At 47.6% G+C, this 20,910-nt stretch overlaps 1 protein-coding gene and 2 pseudogenes across 4 annotated transcripts in view; 2 read left to right on the top strand and 1 right to left on the bottom strand.

Moving 5' to 3' along the window:
- Positions 1 to 20,910, top strand: part of PAN2 (poly(A) specific ribonuclease subunit PAN2) — a 295,174-nt gene that overhangs the window by 258,968 nt on the left and 15,296 nt on the right. The window lies entirely within an intron of this gene.
- On the bottom strand, positions 6,826 to 6,944 carry LOC135052063 (5S ribosomal RNA; annotated as a pseudogene).
- Positions 9,282 to 9,400, top strand: LOC135052062 (5S ribosomal RNA; annotated as a pseudogene).

The raw sequence follows: 20,910 nt of genomic DNA, 5'->3' as shown, positions 1-20,910 counted from the left end.
CTGGAGGAGGGTCATAGAGGGAGGAGCCAGTTCACACCCATTCATAGTCTTATAGTGTGCCCATGTCTCCTGCAGATCCCGTCTATACCCCCCCATGGTTCTTGAAACATCCCTAGCATGCTCTACGGACTAAAAGAAAAGGATTTACCGGTAGGTATTAGAATCCTATTTTTAATGTAAAAAAGAAGTCCTCAGGCACTTTTCCTGTGTCAAAGGTATTGAATTCCCTGTTTGAAGAACCTTGGGGTTAATCCTGATAAGAAATTTCAGATCCCTAAAAGGTTGCTCTCCTCTTTTCCCTTTCCTCTGGAGGATAGGAAAAAATGGAAAAATCCACCAATAGTGGGCGCATCAGTCTCTAGGCTGTCACGAAAAATTGTATTGCCTGTTTCTGGTGCAGCCTCCCTTAAAGACACGGCTGATCGTAAAATTGAGACTACACTCAAATCATTGTACACAGCTGCTGGGGTGGCCCAAAGACCCACTATTGCATGTGCGTGGATCACAAAAGACATTGCAAAATGGTCAGGTAACCTAATTGAGGGGTTAGATTCCTTGTCTAGGGGAGATGTTTTACTCCTGCAGCATATACAGGACTCTGCAAACTTTATGGTGGAAACCATAAAAGAGAGAGGCTTGCTTAACGCACGCACCACCGCTATGGCAGTGTCGGAACGCAGGGGCTTGTGGCTATGCCAGTGCACTGCTGATGTGGATTCCATGAAAGGCGTGAAAGTCCTACCATTCACAGGAGAGGTCTTGTTTGGAGATGAACTAGACAAATGGATCTCCACAACTACTGCGGGTAAGTCTACCTATCTTCCTTCCGCAGCACCCCCAACCAAGAAGACTTGTTCAGCTTCTAAGTTACAGTCCTTTCGGACGGCCAAGTTCAAGGACAAATCCAGAGGTGCTTCTACGTCCTCCAGCGGCACAAGAGGTAAACCACGCAAGCCACCAACTGCAGGTACCCAGGCTCTGATTCCTCAAAGACTTGAGCTTGGCGGTGGACCGCAATTCGGGAGGGCTGTCAGGTGGGAGCCAGACTAGAATCCTTCAGTCAGATATGGTCAAGTTCTTGACAGGATCCCTGGGTCATAGATCTTATTTCCCAGGGCTACAGACTGGAGTTCCAAAAACTCCCACCTCACAGATTCTTCAAATCAGGCTTGCCATTTTCACAAAAGGCAAGTATACCTTTACAGTATGCCATCTAAAAATTGGTACAGTCTTTAGTCATTGTTCCAGTTCCACCTCATTTGCTCAACAAGGGGTACTACTCCAAGTTTGTAATACCGAAACAAATTAGTTCGGTAAGACCGATTCTGAACCTCAAGTCTTTGAACCCATACTTACGAGTGTTCAAATTGCAGATGGAGTCTCTGAGAGCGGTAATCTCAGATCTGAAGAAGGGGGAATTCCTAGTGTCTCTGGATATCAAGGATGCGTACCTTCACATTCCGATCTGGCCGCCTCATCAGTCCTATCTACGGTTTGCACTGCAGGACTGTCACTACCAGTTCCAGGCCCTGCCCTTTGGTCTCTCCACGGCACCGAGGGTGTTCACCAAGGTGATGGCAGAGATGATGTTTATACTCCACAGGCAGGGAGTGAACATAATTCCGTACCTGGACGATCTTTTGATAAAGGCGCCGTCCAGGGAGAGGTTGCTGGACAGCATTGGTCTCTCAACCAAAATCCTCCAGGATCATGGGTGGATTCTGAACCTTCCGAACTCTCACCTAGAGCCAACAAGGAGGCTCCCATTCCTGGAAATGATTCTGGACACGGAGTCGCAGAAAGTGTTCCTTCTGTTGGAAAAGGCATTTGTGATCCAGTTGAGGGTTCGGGACGTCCTGAAGCCAACCCGGGTGTCGGTGCATCTATGCATTCGCCTTTGTGGGAACATGGTGGCCTCTTACGGGGCTCTTCAATACGGAAGGTTTCAAGCAAGACCCTTCCAGCTAGATCTGTTGGACAAATGGTCCGGATCGCATCTTCACATGCACCAGAGGATCCGTCTGTCGCCAAAAGCCAGGATCTCCCTTCTGTGGTGGCTACAGACTTCTCGCCTCATCGAGGTTCGGAATTCAGAACTGGATTCTGTTAACCACTGACGCAAGCCTCAGAGGTTTGGGAGCAGTCACTCAGGGGTGCTGTTTCAAGGAAGATGAAAGTCAGGAAGTTGTCCTTCCAATCAACATTCTGGAACGCCCTTCTGCAGGCCTTACATCTTCTTCAACCTGGAGGTGTTCAGTTGTTTGACAAATCGATGGGAATATCCACAGATCGACATGATGGCCTCTTGGTTTAACAAGAAGCTCAATCCCGACTATAATCCAAGCCAGGAAGGGGGTAACGTCTAAGCATTAACATCGTAAGAAATACGTCTCTTGGTGTGAGACTAGAAATTGTTCTGCAGTGGTCTTTCATCTGGGACGTTCCTGCTTTTTCTGCAGTCAGGTGTGGATGTGGGCCTAAGTCTGGGCTCCATAAAAGTCCAGATTTCGGCCTTGTCCATTTTCTTTAAAAAACAATTGGCTTCTCTCCCTGAGGTCCAAACATTCTTGAAATGTGTTCTGCACATCCAACCTCCCTTTGTGCCTTCCACAGCACCTTAGGAACTCAACATGGTGCTGCAGTTCCTCCAATCAGACTGGTTTGAACCGTTACAGGAGGTGGACATAAAATATCTTACATGGAAGACCGTCACACTGTTGATCTTGGCATCAGCAAGACCTGTGTTGGAATTGGGGGCTTTGTCTCATAATAATCCCTATTTATTTTCCATGAGGACAGAGCTGAATTTAGAACTCGTCAGCAATTTCTTCCTAAAGTGGTGTCTGCATTTCACATCAACCAACCAAGTCTTTGGATGTTGTGAGGGCTTTGAAGGTGTATGTGAAGAGAACAGCTCATCACAGAAAAACTGACTCGCTGTTTGTTCTTTATTATACCAATAAGATTGGGTGCTCTGCTTCAAAGCAGTCTATTGCATGCTGGATCAGGCTTACTATCCAGCATGCTTATTCCACTGCAGGTTTGCCATGTCCAAAATCTGTACAGGCCCACTCTACTAGGTCGGTGGGTTCTTCCTGGGCGGCTGCCCGGGCTGTCTCGGCTTTACAGCTCTGCCGAGCAGCTACTTGGTCGGGTTCGAACACGTTTGCTAAGTTCGATATGTTTGTCTACAAGTTTGATACTTTGGTCTCTGAGGACCTTCAGTTTGGTCAATCAGTTTTGCAGGAACCTCAGCACTCTCCCACCCGGTTTGGAAGCTTTGGTACATCCCCATGGTACTAAATGGACCCCAGTATCCTCTAGGGCAGTGGTTCTCAAACTCTGTCCTCAGGACCCCACACAGTTCACGTTTTCCATGTCACCCAGCAGGTGCACTGTGTATGACCAACTGTCACATTTTAAAAATCTACAAGTGACCTGCAAAACATGGACCGTGTGGGGTATTGAGGACCGAGTTTGAGAACCTGTGCTACGGTAAATCCTTTTCTCGTAGTCTGTAGAGGATGCTGGGCGCCCGCCCAGTGCTTCGTTCTTCCTGCACTGTTACTTGGTTAAGTAATGTTGGTTCAGCTGTTGCTGTTCCTGTTTCAAGTTTGGTTAGCTTGGCTTTCCTCTTGTGTGTGCTGGTACGGAATCTCGCCACTATCCTTATCTATCATTCTCTCAAAGTATGTCCGTCCCCTCGGGCACAGTTTCCTAGACTGAGTCTGGTGGGAGGGGCATAGAGGGAGGAGCCAGCCCACACTATCAAATTCTTAAAGTGTCTAAGGCTCCTAGTGGACCCATCTATACCCCATGGTACTAAATCGACCCCAGTATCTACGGACTATGAGAAAAGGATTTACCGGTAGGTAATAAAAATCCTATTTTCTCTAACGTCCTAGTGGGTGCTGGGGACTCCGTAAGGACCATGGGGAATAGACGGGCTCCGCAGGAGACATGGGCACTTTAAGAAAGAATTTAGATTCTGGTGTGCTCTGGCTCCTCCCTCTATGTCCCTCCTCCAGACCTCAGTTTGAATCTGTGCCCGGACAAGCTGGGTGCTTTTCAGTGAGCTCTCCTGAGCTTGCTGTGAGAAAGTATTTTGTTAGGTTTTTTATTTTCAGGGAGCTCTGCTGGCAACAGACTCCCTGCATCGTGGGACAGAGGGGAGAGAAGCAGCCCTACTCTCTGAAGCTAGGTCCTGCTTCTTAGGCTACTGGACACCATTAGCTCCAGAGGGATCGTACACAGGATCTCTCCCTCGTCGTCCGATCCCAGAGCCGCGCCGCCGTCCCCCTCGCAGAGCCGGAAGACAGAAGCCGGGTGAGTATGAGAAGCAAGAAGACTTTGAAATCGGCGGCAAAAGACTCTGGTCTTCACTGAGGTAACGCACAGCACTGCAGCTGTGCGCCATTGCTCCCACACACCTCACATACTCCGGTCACTGTAAGGGTGCAGGGCGCAGGGGGGGCGCCCTGGGCAGCATTTGGACCTCTTTTTGGCAAAAGTGAACATATATACAGTTGGGCACTGTATATATGTATGAGCCCCTGCCAAGAAAATGCATATTTAAGCGGGACAGAAGCCCGCCGTCGAGGGGGCGGGGCTTCTTCCTCAGCACTCACCAGCGCCATTTTTTCTCCACAGCTCCGCTGAGAGGAAGCTCCCCAGGCTCTCCCCTGCAGATACACGGTAGAAGAGGGTAAAAAGAGAGGGGGGGGCACATAATTAGGCGCAAAAATCAATATAACAGCAGCTACTGGGTTAACATTAAGTTACTGTGTTATTCCTGGGTTTATAGCGCTGGGGTGTGTGCAGGCATACTCTCTCTCTGTCTCTCCAAAGGGCCTTGTGGGGGAACTGTCTTCAAAAAGGGCATTCCCTGTGTGTGTGGTGTGTCGGTACGCTTGTGTCGACATGTTTGACGAGGAAGGCTATGTGGAAGCAGAGCGGGAGCAAATGAATGTGGTGTCTCCGCCGACGGCGCCGACACCTGATTGGATGGATATGTGGCAGGTTTTAAATAATAATGTTAATTCCTTGCATAAAAGGTTGGAAAAAGCTGAAGCCTCAGGACAGTCAGGGTCTCAGCCCGTGCCTGATCCTATGTCGCAGAGACTGTCAGGGTCTCAGAAGCGCCCACTATCCCAAATTGTTGACACAGATACAGACATGGATTCTGACTCCAGTGTCGATTACGATGATGCAAAGTTACAGCCAAAATTAGCTAAATCCATCCGTTATATGATTATAGCAATTAAGGATGTGTTGCACATCACAGAGGAAACCCCAGTCCCTGACAAGAGGGTTCATATGTATGGGGAAAAGAAGCAGGTGGTAACCTTTCCCCCGTCACACGAGCTAAATGAGTTATGTGAAAAGGCTTGGGAATCTCCAGATAAAAAACTGCAGATTTCCAAACGGATTCTTATGGCGTATCCTTTCCCGCCAACGGACAGGTTACGCTGGGAATCCTCCCCTAGGGTGGACAAAGCTTTAACACGCTTATCCAAGAAGGTAGCCCTGCCATCACAGGATACGGCTACCCTCAAAGATGCTGCGGATAGAAAGCAGGAGGGTACCCTGAAGTCCATTTATACACATTCAGGTACCTTACTGAGGCCGGCGATCGCGTCGGCCTGGGTGTGTAGTGCTGTAGCAGCATGGACGGACACCCTGTCTGAGGAACTTGATACCTTAGACAAGGATACTATATTATTGTCCCTGGGGCATATAAAAGACGCTGTCCTATATATGAGAGATGCTCAAAGAGACATTAGTCTACTGGGTTCTAGAATAAATGCTATGTCGATTTCTGCCAGAAGGGTCCTGTGAACTCGGCAATGGACAGGTGATGCCGACTCAAAAAGGCACATGGAGGTTTTACCTTACAAGGGTGAGGAATTGTTTGGGGAGGGTCTCTCGGACCTGGTCTCCACAGCTACTGCTGGAAAGTCAAATTTTTTGCCATATGTTTCCTCACAGCCTAAGAAAGCACCGTATTACCAAATGCAGTCCTTTCGATCACAGAAAAGCAAGAAAGTCCGAGGTGCGTCCTTTCTTGCCAGGGGCAGGGGCAGAGGAAAGAAGCTGCACAACACAGCTAGTTCACAGAGTAGGCATGATTCCGCACCAGTTTTGAAGGTTTCAGAAAAGATAATGATAATAATAATAATAATAGTAGAGTACCAGAATAGCATATAATATGTACGAATAATTCGTTTCTGATAAATATGTCTGGTGGTGCACCCAGAGTCAGGGACAAGCTAGAGAAAAGATAAAATACAGAAGACTCTTGTGTGGGTGCACTCTTGTTGTGAATTGTTAATATGAAAATATTAAAACATAACTTTTATTATCTATAATTTTAAGAAAAAATCCACCCTTCTTTAATCCACTACAGTTGATTCAATAAAATATACTATTGCCCATATAGCCCACCAATATCCATGAGAGATATAATACTTGGTTGATGGAGCTATTGGGAAATTTAAGTCTCACTAAAAGGTTAGAATTGTTCTGGTTAGTCTATATTATTAGACTTCAGGAAGGATGCAGACACTCAGGCTCTACACCCTGATCCTATCCCACCAGCACAAGCTCAGCTTGTATTAATAAGACCTCCAACGGTCATAGATCCAAAATATTATCAGGAGTATAGGTCCTTGTTAATCTTGACAGATGTCAAATTTGTGACATGTCAAGGAGAACGGTACTGAGAGGAGTAAAAACAACAGTGATACAGATCAACTAAATGAGTAATAAGAAATGATTGAAGAACATGTGGTGATCCTGCTGTTGGTTTAGAGTCTAGAGGGTCACGAATTACAACACCGGGTATTCCCTGGGGGTCACCCTCACAGGTACTGACCCAGCCCACCACCGTTTTGCTTCCAAGATCGGACGAGATCGGGCTCTGTCGGTGGGGTATGGTAGTATTCCTTGGACCTTCTATATCAGACTCACCAATGAGAGTGCACCTAAGGAAGATTAGGGAGAGAGATAGTAAAAGTGGACGGATCTGCTGTCCACGTTAGGCACAGGGTGACCTGTGGATCATGGATGAGAGTCCGCAGATGTATTGAAAGGGATGAAAAAAGTAAAGTGAAAAGAACTTAAACTAAAGAGAAAGGGAACGCTTAGCTTGAAGCCAAGTACTGTCAGAACATTTCGATGATTATACAAATTGCTAACAATGTTAGGTTGTGTTCAGTAATAGCTCTACCAGAAAGAATTTTTTTTGTATATAGTTTTTTGATGAAAGATGAGAGAGGTTGGAGCATAAGCCCCAAGGGGTACAAGTTATCCCATTAATTCACACATAAACTATAGGAAAACAGAACAAATTACACAATTGATATGAGTACCTTATCGCCTAGTTGGTGAATGGTTTAAAGGAAATACCAGTGTGATATTCCTGCCTAGATTCCTGGATAGTTTCAAGAAAATAACAATGTAATATTCCTGCTTAGATTCCTGGACAAGCCTATTTCAGTCTGAATGATATTTAAAGCTACAGAACTAGGACATCTTCCATAAATATACACGTTTCAAAATGTCCACAATCTCAGATGTATAAAAGGAGTATTCCTGTTGGCAGTGTAACTGAGCGTGGGGGAAAAAAACACACAGGCCCCTTGAGAGCTGATTTCTGAGGTACTGAGGCACAAATGTGATAAAAATTCTGTACTGAATGCTGTCCAGACAGATTGATAGGAATCATAAACTGTGGACAAGTGGTTATACTGATTTTGCTAAAGCAAGTAGCAAACAAGGCGCTACGGGGAAAAAACACAAGAAAGAATAAGAAGAACAAAGATTGGTTTTGAAAAGAGAAAGATGATGACAAAGAGCAAAGGTGATAAAGAGAGTGTGTAATAACAATCGCTGCCCAGATCCCTGGGCTGCCCTGATAAGGATGAAGAAAGAGTATGATGTGGCTGTAAGGGAGAGAGGAAAGAAGGAAGCGTGCCTGATTGCTATCTGGGTGTATGAGATTAATTGGGAGAAAAGAATTAAAATATAGTTGGTGAAAACACAGCAAGACAGAAAAATGAAAGAGTGTACCGGTCCCTGGGTCAGTCACTTAGTATCAGGGTGTAAAATTGACTCCTTCTATCCTTGATTGATGTTGGAGTAATTTATGCTGGAATGCTGGGATAGGTCATGCTAGGATGCTGGAAAACGCGTTTCACCCGTCCTGCGGGCTTGCTCACTTCCAATGCTGCTGGTGTACTGAAGTAATATGGGTTTAAATACCCATGTGGGTGGTTATTAGCCAATGGCTACGATATGCTTAATCAGTGAGATAATCCACTACCCTCCGCTATGCTCAGCGGAAGTGACGTGATGAGTCCGGTTGCCTAGCAACCTATACACTGTGCTCTAGCAGAAACACATTATACGGGAAGGGAGAGGAGTCATGCTCCACTGTTATTATGCTATGATTTCATATGTCACAGATACAGAGATAACCGCTTGCTGTTAATGATGTCGATCTGTTATGTCCCTGTCGTGCCTGTAGTCTCCGAAGAGTACTTCCGGCATCATGTTGCCTGGATACGGGGAGTCTTTGGGCTACGTTGGGTGACGTCACTTCCCGTCCAGGACCCGGAGGTCGAAGTGAGAGCGTCCCGTTGCTCGGCAACCGAGCGTATGTGGGACGTTCTATCTTAGCAGCGAGTGGGACTGTATGAAAGCTCCCACAAGTTGATCAGTTGTTTATATTATTGTCGACCATCAGGATAATAGATGGAATGTTCATTAACTGAGCCTACTGTTGATCTAAGGGGGTTACAAAACATGTTCACACGATACTGTTCCTTTAAACCATTCACCAACTAGGCGATAAGGTACTCATATCAATTGTGTAATTTGTTCTGTTTTCCTATAGCTTATGTGTGAATTAATGGGATAACTTATACCCCTTGGGGCTTATGCTCCAACCTCTCTCATCTTTCATCAAAAAACTATATACAAAAAAATTTCTTTCTGGTAGAGCTATTACTGAGCACAACCTAACATTGTTAGCAATTTGTATAATCATCGAAATGTTCTGACAGTACTTGGCTTCAAGCTAAGCGTTCCCTTTCTCTTTAGTTTAAGTTCTTTTCACTTTACTTTTTTCATCCCTTTCAATACATCTGCGGACTCTCATCCATGATCCACAGGTCACCCTGTGCCTAACGTGGACAGCAGATCCGTCCACTTTTACTATCTCTCTCCCTAATCTTCCTTAGGTGCACTCTCATTGGTGAGTCTGATATAGAAGGTCCAAGGAATACTACCATACCCCACCGACAGAGCCCGATCTCGTCCGATCTTGGAAGCAAAACGGTGGTGGGCTGGGTCAGTACCTGTGAGGGTGACCCCCAGGGAATACCCGGTGTTGTAATTCGTGACCCTCTAGACTCTAAACCAACAGCAGGATCACCACATGTTCTTCAATCATTTCTTATTACTCATTTAGTTGATCTGTATCACTGTTGTTTTTACTCCTCTCAGTACCGTTCTCCTTGACATGTCACAAATTTGACATCTGTCAAGATTAACAAGGACCTATACTCCTGATAATATTTTGGATCTATGACCGTTGGAGGTCTTATTAATACAAGCTGAGCTTGTGCTGGTGGGATAGGATCAGGGTGTAGAGCCTGAGCGTCTGCATCCTTCCTGAAGTCTAATAATATAGACTAACCAGAACAATTCTAACCTTTTAGTGAGACTTAAATTTCCCAATAGCTCCATCAACCAAGTATTATATCTCTCATGGATATTGGGGGGCTATATGGGCAATAGTATATTTTATTGAATCAACTGTAGTGGATTAAAGAAGGGTGGATTTTTTCTTAAAATTATAGATAATAAAAGTTATGTTTTAATATTTTCATATTAACAATTCACAACAAGAGTGCACCCACACAAGAGTCTTCTGTATTTTCTCTTTTCTCAGCACAGCTAGTTCCCAGGAACAGAAGTCCTCCCCGGCTTCCACAAAATCCACCGCATGACGCTGGGGCTCCACAGGCGGAGCTAGGCCCGGTGGGGGCGCGTCTCCGAAATTTCAGCCACAAGTGGGTTCACTCCCAGTTGGATCCCTGGGCAATAGATATTGTGTCTCGGGGATACAAGCTGGAATTCGAAGAGATGCCCCCTCACCGATACCTCAAATCGGCCCTGCCAGCTTCCCCCCTCGAGAGGGAAATAGTGTTAACTGCAATTCACAAATTGTATCTTCAACAGGTGGTGGTCAAGGTTCCCCTCCTTCAACAAGGAAGGGGTTATTATTCGACCATGTTTGTAGTACCGAAACCGTACGGTTCGGTCAGACCCATATTGAATTTAAAATCCCTGAACATATACCTGAAAAGGTTTGGTTCAAGATGGAATCGCTGAGAGCGGTCATCGCAAGCCTGGAAGGGGGGGATTTTATGGTGTCTCTGGACATAAAGGATGCATACCTTCATGTCCCCATTTATCCACCTCATCAGGCGTACCTCAGATTTGTGGTACAGGATTGTCATTACCAATTTCAGACGTTGCCGTTTGGTCTCTCCACGGCTCCGAGAATATTTACCAAGGTAATGGCGGAAATGATGGTACTCCTGTGGAAGCAAGGGGTCACAATTATCCCATACTTGGACGATCTCCTCATAAAAGCGAGGCCAAGAGAGCAGTTGCTGATCAGCGTAGCACGTTCTCTGGAAGTGTTACGGCAACACGGCTGGATTCTAAATATTCCAAAGTCGCAGTTGATTCCTACGACTCGTCTGCCTTTCCTGGGCATGATTCTGGACACAGACCAGAAAAGGGTTTATCTCCCGATAGAGAAAGCTCAGGAACTCATGACACTGGTCAGGAACCTATTAAAACCAAAACAGGTGTCAGTGCATCACTGCACTCGAGTCCTGGGAATGATGGTGGCATCATACGAAGCCATTCCCTTCGGCAGGTTCCATGCGAGGACCTTTCAATGGGACTTACTGAACAAATGGTCCGGATCACATCTTCAGATGCATCGGTTAATCACCCTATCCCCCAGGGCCAGGGTGTCACTCCTGTGGTGGCTGCAGAGTGCTCACCTTCTCGAGGGCCGCAGATTCGGCATTCAGGACTGGGTCCTGGTGACCACGGATGCAAGCCTCCGAGGGTGGGGAGCAGTCACACAGGGAAGAAATTTCCAAGGGCTGTGGTCAAGTCAGGAGACTTGCCTTCACATCAACATCCTGGAACTAAGGGCCATATACAACGCCCTACGTCAAGCGGAGACCCTATTCGCGACCAACCGGTTCTGATTTAGTCATACAACATCACCGCTGTGTCTCATGTAAACCGACAAGGCGGCACAAGGAGCAGGGTGGCAATGGCGGAAGCCACCAGAATTCTTCGCTGGGCGGAGAATCATGTAAGCGCACTGTCAGCAGTGTTCATCCCGGGAGTTTACAACTGGGAAGCAGACTTCCTCAGCAGGCGCGACCTCCACCCGGGAGAGTGGGGACTTCATCAAGAAGTCTTCACGCAGATTGCAAGTCGGTGGGAACTGCCACAGGTGGACATGATGGCATCCCGCCTCAACAAAAAGCTACAGAGGTATTGCGCCAGGTCAAGAGACCCTCAGGCGATAGCTGTAGACGCACTGGTGACACCGTGGGTGTTCCAGTCGGTCTATGTATTTCCTCCTCTTCCTCTCATACCCAAGGTGCTGAGAATCATAAGAAAAAGAGGAGTGAGAACAATACTCATTGTTCCGGATTGGCCAAGAAGGACTTGGTATCCAGATCTGCAAGAAATGCTCACAGAGGACCCGTGGCCTCTTCCTCTAAGACAGGACTTGTTGCAACAGGGGCCCTGTCTGTTCCAAGACTTACCGCGGCTGCGTTTGACGGCATGGCGGTTGAACGCCGGATCCTAGCAGAGAAAGGCATTCCGGATGAGGTCATTCCTACGCTGATAATGGCTAGGAAGGACGTGACAGCTCAACATTATCACCGTATATGGCGAAAATATGTTGCTTGGTGTGAGGCCAGGAATGCCCCTACGGAGGAATTCCAGCTGGGCCGTTTCCTTCACTTCCTACAGTCAGGAGTGACTTTGGGCCTAAAATTGTGTCGCATTAAGGTCCAGATTTCGGCCCTATCCATTTTCTTTCAAAAAGAGCTGGCTTCTCTACCTGAAGTTCAGACGTTTGTAAAGGGAGTGCTGCATATTCAGCCCCCTTTTGTGCCTCCAGTGGCACCTTGGGATCTTAACGTGGTGTTGAGTTTCCTGAAATCCCACTGGTTTGAACCACTCAAAACGGTGGAATTGAAATATCTCACGTGGAAGGTGGTCATGCTACTAGCCTTGGCTTCGGCTAGGCGTGTGTCAGAATTGGCGGCTTTGTCACATAAAAGCCCCTATCTGTTTTTCCGTGCGGATAGAGCAGAATTGAGGACCCGTCCACAATTCCTGCCGAAAGTGGTTTCATCTTTTCATATAAACCAACCTATTGTGGTGCCTGTGGCTACTACTGACTTGGAGGATTCCGAGTTGCTTGATGTGGTCAGGGCTTTGAAGGTTTATGTAGCCAGAACGGCTAGGATCAAGAAAACAGAGTCTTGGTGCTCCTGCTTCAAAACAAACTATTGCTCGCTGGATCTGTAACACGATTCAGCAGGCTCATTCTGCGGCTGGATTGCCGCTGCCAAAATCAGTTAAGGCCCATTCCACTAGGAAGGTGGGCTCTTTCTGGGCGGCTGCCCGAGGGGTCTCGGCATTACAGCTGTGCCGAGCGGCTACTTGGTCAGGTTCAAACACTTTTGCAAAGTTCTATAAGTTTGATACCCTGGCTGAGGAGGACCTTGTGTTTGCTCAATCGGTGCTGCAGAGTCATCCGCACTCTCCCGCCCGTTTGGGAGCTTTGGTATAATCCCCATGGTCCTTACGGAGTCCCCAGCATCCACTAGGACGTCAGAGAAAATAAGAATTTACTCACCGGTAATTCTATTTCTCGTAGTCCGTAGTGGATGCTGGGCGCCCGTCCCAAGTGCGGACTTCTTCTGCAATACTTGTATATAGTTATTGCTGCAATAAGGGTTATGTTATAGTTGCATCAGGGTTGAACTGATGCTCTGTTGTTGTTCATACTGTTGACTGGGTAAGTTTATCACAAGTTATACGGTGTGATTGGTGTGGCTGGTATGTATCTTGCCCTGGATTACCAAAATCCTTTCCTTGTACTGTCAGCTCTTCCGGGCACAGTTTCTCTAACTGAGGTCTGGAGGAGGGACATAGAGGGAGGAGCCAGAGCACACCAGAATCGAAATTCTTTCTTGAAGTGCCCATGTCTCCTGCGGAGCCCGTCTATTCCCCATGGTCCTTACGGAGTCCCCAGCATCCACTACGGACTACGAGAAATAGATTTACCGGTAAGTAAAATCTTATTTTCTCTTACGTCCTAGAGGATGCTGGGGTCCACATTAGTACCATGGGGTATAGACGGGTCCCTTCAGAGCCATGTGCACTTTAAGAGTTTTAATAGTGTGGGCTGGCTCCTCCCTCTGTGCCCCTCCTACCAGACTCCATTTAGAAAATGTGCCTGGTGGAGCCGGTCACAGCTAGGGGAGCTACTAGGAGTTTCTCTGGTTTTATTGTGTTTTTTTAATGAGTTAGGTACAGGGAGGCTGCTGGCAACAGCCTCCCTGCTTCGTGGGACTTAGGTAGGGGAGTGGGATCCAACCCTAGAGGTTAATGGCTCCTATCTCCGCTGACAGGATACTGAGCTCCTGAGAGTGATGATCGCAAGCCCCCGAGCCGACCGCTCACTCCTGCAGCAAGGCCGCCACCCCCTAACAGAGCCAGAAGACGGAGTGGTGAGTATGACGCCGGTGCCCCAGTAAGCGGGTCACCGGCGTGAAATGGCGGCATAAGGGTTGGAGCGCAGCCCTGTGAAGCTGCACTCCGGAGGGCTCAGCGGTACTGATGTGCGGCACTGTGAGGGGCGCCCTGGGCCAGCGCAACATACCCTACACTGGTCACTATGCTAACAGGGGCTAGTCCCACTGTTAGCAGCTAAATCACCTCAGGCCAGTATAATCTATAAAGTGCGGGAAGACGCTCCCTTACAGGGGGCGGGGCTTCTCCCTCAGAGTGGATCCAGCACTCACAAGCGCCATTTTCTCCCGGCAGATCACACTGAAGAGACACTGACAGGGAGCGCTGCCCTCCACAACTCCAGCGGTACCAGGGTGTTATAGACAAGGGGGGAGAGTGTTAAAGTAACTGTTTAATCTATTAAGGTGGTTCAGACAGCGCCGGCTGTTTACTGTATAAACTGCCTACTGAGACGCTGTGTGGCTGGCTCCTTATACTCTGTGTCTCTCTGAAGGTACTCTGGGGGAATTTGTGCTTGACATTTTCGTGTGTGTGTGTTTGTGTTTGTATAGCTCACATAACCATGTCTAGGGACTCTGTATCTTGTGCTGCAGAGTGTGTATCTTCACCTGAAGAGTCTATCTCATGTACTCAGAACTGTAATGTACTGTCTCAGCCTTCTGAATCCGAACCCCCATGGGTGGATTCTCTTAGGGGAATGATATCCCAGATTTCATCTAGGATAGCTCCTAAGATGACTGAAACACAGGTTTTGAAAAAGTCTGTTGAGGTTTTGTCGTATTCAGCTCCCACTACCTCTTCAAAGACTCCACTTGTTTACCCTAAGAAGCGTACTCTTGCCCAGATAATGCAAGATGACACGGATACCGACTCTGATACAGGGGACGGTGAGGGGGATATGCGGGGGGGTGATGCATCCCTTGCTAAGGGGGTGCAACTCATGTTTGAGGCTATTAGGGGCGTTTTACACATTACTGATAAGGTTCCTGAGCAGGTAGAGGAGGCTTTCATTACGGACACTAAGAAATCCTCCCTTACTTTCCCTGCGTCTAAGTAATTAAACGCTTTGTGTGAAAAATCCTGGGAAAACCCAGAGAAAAAATTCCAGATCCCAAGAAGGGTTCTCATTTCTTTTTCTTTCCCTGCTAACCATGGATGCAAGTCTCAGAGGTTGGGGAGCAGTCACCCAAGGGGAAAACTTCCAAGGAAGATGGTCAAGTCTGGAATCCATCCTTCCAATAAACATTCTGGAACTAAGGGCCGTGTACAACTGTCTTCTGCATGAGGCACATCTTCTAAAAGATCAGGCCATTCAGGTTCAGTCGGACAATTTAATGACAGTGGCCTACATAAACCAACAGGGAGGAACGAAGAGCAGAGCTGCAATGTCGGAGGTAACAAGAATCCTCTGGGCGGAGAAGCACACGGTGGCGCTGTCAGCAATTTTCATTCCGGGAGTGGACAACTGGGAAGCGCACTTCCTCAGCAGACACTATCTCCATCCAGGAGAGTGGGGCCTCCACCCGGAGGTGTTCGCAGAGGTGACAGGTCTTTGGGGTGTACCCCAAATAGACATGATGGCCTCCCGCCTCAACAAGAAGCTTCGGAGGTACTGTTCCAGGTCAAGGGACCCACAGGCAGTGGAGGTGGATGCCCTGGTATCTCCGTGGGTGTTCAAGTCAGTGTATGTGTTCCCTCCACTTCCACTCATCTCAAGGATTCTCAAAATAATCAGAAGAACGAGAGTTCAGGCGATCCTCATTGCTCCGGACTGGCCAAGAAGGGCTTGGTACGTTGGATCTTCTGGAGTTACTACTGGAAGATCCGAGGCCTCTTCCTCTTCGAGAGGACCTTCTGCAACAGGTGCCGTTCGCTTATCAAGACAACACGGCTACATTTGACGGCATGGAGGTTGAACGCCAGATCTTAGCTCGGAAGGGCATACCGAAAAGGTTATTCCTACCCTGATACAGGCTAGGAAAGGAGTAACGTCTAAACATTACCATCGGATTTGGAAAAAGTACGTGTCTTGGTGTGAATCCAAGAAGTTTCCTACGGTGGAGTTTCAATTGGGGCGGTTTCTCCTCTTTCTGCAAGCAGGTGTGGATGTGGGCCTACGTTTGGGCTCCATTAAAGTCCAGATTTCGGCCTTGTCCATTTTCTTCCAGAGACAATTGGCTGTCCTCCCTGAGGTTCAGACTTTTTTTTTTGAAAGGGGTTCTGCACATCCAGCCTCCCTTTGTGCCTCCTACGGCACCTTGGGATCTTAATGTGGTGCTGCAGTTCCTACAGTCGGATTGACTTGCCGTGTCCAAAATCTGTTAAGGCCCACTCTACACGTTAAGTGGGTTCTTCCTAGACGGCTGCCCGGGGTGTCTCGGCTTTACATGCTGTATGCTAGTATGCTGGGCGCCCGCCCAGCGCTTCGTTTTCCTGCATTTGTTACTTAGTTAAGTACTGCATTGTTACTTGGTTAGTTAAGTACTGCATTGTACTTGGTTAAGTACTGTTGTTCAGCTGATGCTGAATTGTTCCAAGCTGGTTAGTTTGGTTTAATGTTATGTGTGAGCTGGTGTAAATCTCACCACTATCTGTGTATTTCCTTCTCTCGAAGTATGTCCGTCTCCTCGGGCACAGTTTCTAGACTGAGTCTGGTAGGAGGGGCATAGAGGGAGGTGCCAGCCCACACTGTTAAACTCTTAAAGTGCCCATGGCTCCCAAGGGACCGGTCTATACCCCATGGTACTAATGTGGACCCCAGCATCCTGTACGGACTACGAGAAAAGGATTTATAGCTTACAGCTGATGGAAAGTATAAAAATACCCTTGACTCTGTGAATAATTTTGTCTGAGGTTGTAGCGTTTGTTTCAGTTTTACTCTCTCTCCCTTTTCTCTCTGCCTGTTGGACTAATTGTACACTGAGGAGGAATAGGGAGATATTATTTATGTTTTCATTGACTGTCTTCTAGAGGTGAATCAATACCCAGTCTGAAACTACAGCTTCCTGTAGTGTAGTTTAAGTTGGAATACTTTGTATATCACCTAAATTAGGTCTGGTAAGAAACTTTTTTTTTTCTAACAAATAAAAAAAAATGTCTTCATTGAACACTTGAGTTGGGAGCATGCATGAGTGGATGGTATAAATGCATGAGGTTTTATGGGTGCGTAAGCAAAATGAGACCCTTATCTGTGACAGGTCAGTCAAATATAATGGGCAATAAAACGCTTAAGTGCCAAGAACCTCAAGTCTGAGGGGTGTATTTACTATAGGCAGAATTTACTTAGATCGCTTAAAATCAAACTTGATCGATGTTGGGCTTCCTGGGCTAAAAAGCACAGTTACTAACAGGTGATTTCTTATATTCATTTTGACGTGTTAGTAAATGTGTTTTAGCCCTGGAAGCCCAACATCGATTAAGATCTTTAGTAAAAATACCCCTGAGTTTCCAATGATGCAGCTAGTATGGTGATGACAGGCTGACAATTTTTTATTTTCTTTGCCCATTTCTCTAGCATCCATAAGGGATATTGGGGACAGAATTAGTACGATGGGGTATAGACAGGTCCAAAGGAGCCAGTGCACTTTAAATTTCTTCAAACTGGGTGTGCTGGCTCCTCCCCTCTATGGTTCCTCCTACAGGTCAGTTTTGCAAGCTCCAGAGGTTTTCTTCAGTTTCTTTTAAATTTTTATTTCTTTCGGTATGCTGTTTGGGCAATAGCATACCTGCACCATGGGAGTTAGGGGGGAAAGGGGGGCGGTCACCGGCCTCTTGAGGTGCAGAGCTGCTTCCCCGCTGCAGGACCACCGTCCTGAGGGGCTTTTTGTTCAGCGGGGCATGGTACCTTGGCTGTCGCAGCCGCAGCATGCCGCACACCCCTAACGCTGCCTGAATGTGATCATCGGTGGTGAGTACACACCGGGGACCCCACTAGGGGGGTCCCCCGATTCACTGTGCGGCAAAAGCGCGGGTGAGGCGTACGGGTCCCTCCTGCAGGGGCCTGCTTTGACTCCTGCGTGAGACTGGCTTATTACAGGGTACTAAGCATTTATGTGAGGTTACTAACATTTCTCTATCGTCCTAGTGGATGCTGGGGTTCCTGAAAGGACCATGGGGAATAGCGGCTCCGCAGGAGACAGGGCACAAAAGTAAAGCTTTTACAGGTCAGGTGGTGTGTACTGGCTCCTCCCCCTATGACCCTCCTCCAGACTCCAGTTAGATTTTTGTGCCCGGCCGAGAAGGGTGCAATTCTAGGTGGCTCTCATAAAGAGCTGCTTAGAGAGTTTAGCTTAGGTTTTTTATTTTACAGTGATTCCTGCTGGCAACAGGATCACTGCAACGAGGGACAGAGGGGAGAAGAAGTGAACTCACCTGCGTGCAGGATGGATTGGCTTCTTGGCTACTGGACATGAAGCTCCAGAGGGACGATCACAGGTATAGCCTGGATGGTCACCGGAGCCACGCCGCCGGCCCCCTCACAGATGCTGAAGCAAGAAGAGGTCCAGAATCGGCGGCTGAAGACTCCTGCAGTCTTCTTAAGGTAGCGCACAGCACTGCAGCTGTGCGCCATTTTCCTCTCAGCACACTTCACACGGCAGTCACTGAGGGTGCAGGGCGCTGGGGGGGGGGCGCCCTGGGAGGCAAATGAAAACCTTTAAAAAGGCTAAAAATACCTCACATATAGCCCCAGAGGCTATATGGAGATATTTACCCCTGCCTAAATGTACTAAATAGCGGGAGAAGAGCCCGCCGAAAAAGGGGCGGGGCCTATCTCCTCGGCACACGGCGCCATTTTCTGTCACAGCTCCGCTGGTCAGGAAGGCTCCCAGGTCTCTCCCCTGCACTGCACTACAGAAACAGGGTATAACAGAGAGGGGGGGCAAAATAAATGGCAATATATTAATATAAAAGCAGCTATAAGGGAGCACTTAATCATAAGGCTATCCCTGTCATATATAGCGTTTTTTGGTGTGTGCTGGCAGACTCTCCCTCTGTCTCCCCAAAGGGCTAGTGGGTCCTGTCTTCGTATAGAGCATTCCCTGTGTGTCTGCTGTGTGTCGGTACGTGTGTGTCGACATGTATGAGGACGTTATTGGTGTGGAGGCGGAGCAATTGCCAAATATGAGGATGTCACCTCCTAGGGGGTCGACACCAGAATGGATGCCTTTATTTGTGGAATTACGGGATAGCGTCAACTCGCTTAAGCAGTCGTTTGCCGACATGAGGCGGCCGGACACTCAATTAGTGCCTGTCCAGGCGCCTCAAACACCGTCAGGGGCTGTAAAACGCCCCTTGCCTCAGTCGGTCGACACAGACCCAGACACAGGCACTGATTCCGGTGGTGAAGGTGACGAATCAACCGTATTTTCCAGTAGGGCCACACGTTATATGATTTTGGCAATAAAGGAGATGTTACATTTAGCTGATACTACAGGTACCACTAAACAGGGTATTATGTGGGGTGTGAAAAAACTACCAGTAGTTTTTACCGAATCAGAAGAATTAAATGACGTGTGTGATGAAGCGTGGGGTGCCCCGATAAAAAACTGCTAATTTCAAAGAAGTTATTGGCTTTATACCCTTTCCCGCCAGAGGTTAGGGAGCGCTGGGAAACACCTCCTAGGGTGGACAAAGCGCTAACACGCTTATCAAAACAAGTGGCGTTACCCTCTCCTGAGACGGCCGCACTTAAAGATCCATCAGATAGGAGGATGGAAAATATCCAAAAAGGTATATACACACATGCAGGTGTTATACTACGACCAGCTATTGCGACTGCCTGGATGTGCAGTGCTGGGGTAGTTTGGTCAGAGTCCCTGATCGAAAATATTGATACCCTGGACAGGGACAATATTTTACTGTCGTTAGAACAAATAAAGGATGCATTTCTTTATATGCGTGATGCACAGAGAGATATCTGCACACTGGCATCACGGGTAAGTGCTATGTCCATTTCGGCCAGAAGAGCTTTATGGACACGACAGTGGACAGGCGATGCGTAGAGGAGTTATTTGGGGTCGGTCTATCGGATTTGGTGGCCACGGCTACGGCCGGGAAATCCACCTTTCTACCTCAAGTCACTCCCCAACAGAAAAAGGCACCGACCTTTCAACCGCAGCCCTTTCGTTCCTTTAAAAATAAGAGAGCAAAGGGCTATTCATATCTGCCACGAGGCAGAGGACGAGGGAAGAGACAGCAACAGGCAGCTCCTTCCCAGGAACCGAAGCCTCCCCGGCTTCTACAAAAGCCTCAGCATGACGCTGGGGCTTCGCAAGCGGACTCGGGGGCGGTAGGCGGTCGTCTCAAGAATTACAGCGCGCAGTGGGCTCACTCGCAGGTAAATCCCTGGATCCTGCAGATAATATCTCAGGGGTACAGGTTGAAATTAGAGACAGAGCCACCTCGCCGTTTCCTGAAGTCTGCTTTACCAACGTCCCCCTCAGAAAGGGAGACGGTTTTGGAAGCCATTCACAAGCTGTATTCTCAGCAGGTGATAGTCAAGGTACCTCTTCTACAACAAGGGAAGGGGTATTATTCCACTCTTTTTGTGGTACCGAAGCCGGATGGCTCGGTAAGGCCTATTCTAAATCTGAAGTCCTTGAACCTGTACATAAAGAAGTTCAAGTTCAAGATGGAGTCACTCAGAGCAGTGATAGCGAACCTGGAAGAAGGGGACTTTATGGTATCCTTGGACATCAAGGATGCGTATCTCCACGTTCCAATTACCCCTCACACCAGGGGTACCTCAGGTTCGTTGTACAAAACTGTCACTATCAGTTTCAGACGCTGCCGTTTGGTTTGTCCACGGCACCTCGGGTCTTTACAAAGGTAATGGCCGAGATAATATTTCTTCTTCGAAGAAAAGGCGTATTAATTATCCCATACTTGGACGATCTCCTAATAAGGGCAAGGTCCAGAGAACAGCTAGAGATGGGTTTAGCACTATCTCAAGAGGTGCTAAAGCAGCACGGATGGATTCTGAATATTCCAAAATCCCAATTAATGCCGACAACTCGTCTGCTGTTCCTGGGGATG

Source organism: Pseudophryne corroboree, chromosome 2 (genome assembly GCF_028390025.1).
Source record: "Pseudophryne corroboree isolate aPseCor3 chromosome 2, aPseCor3.hap2, whole genome shotgun sequence".
Taxonomy (NCBI): Eukaryota; Metazoa; Chordata; class Amphibia; order Anura; family Myobatrachidae; genus Pseudophryne; species Pseudophryne corroboree.
Note: the sequence above shows the minus strand (reverse complement) of the source record. Positions and strands in the feature narration are given on the sequence as shown.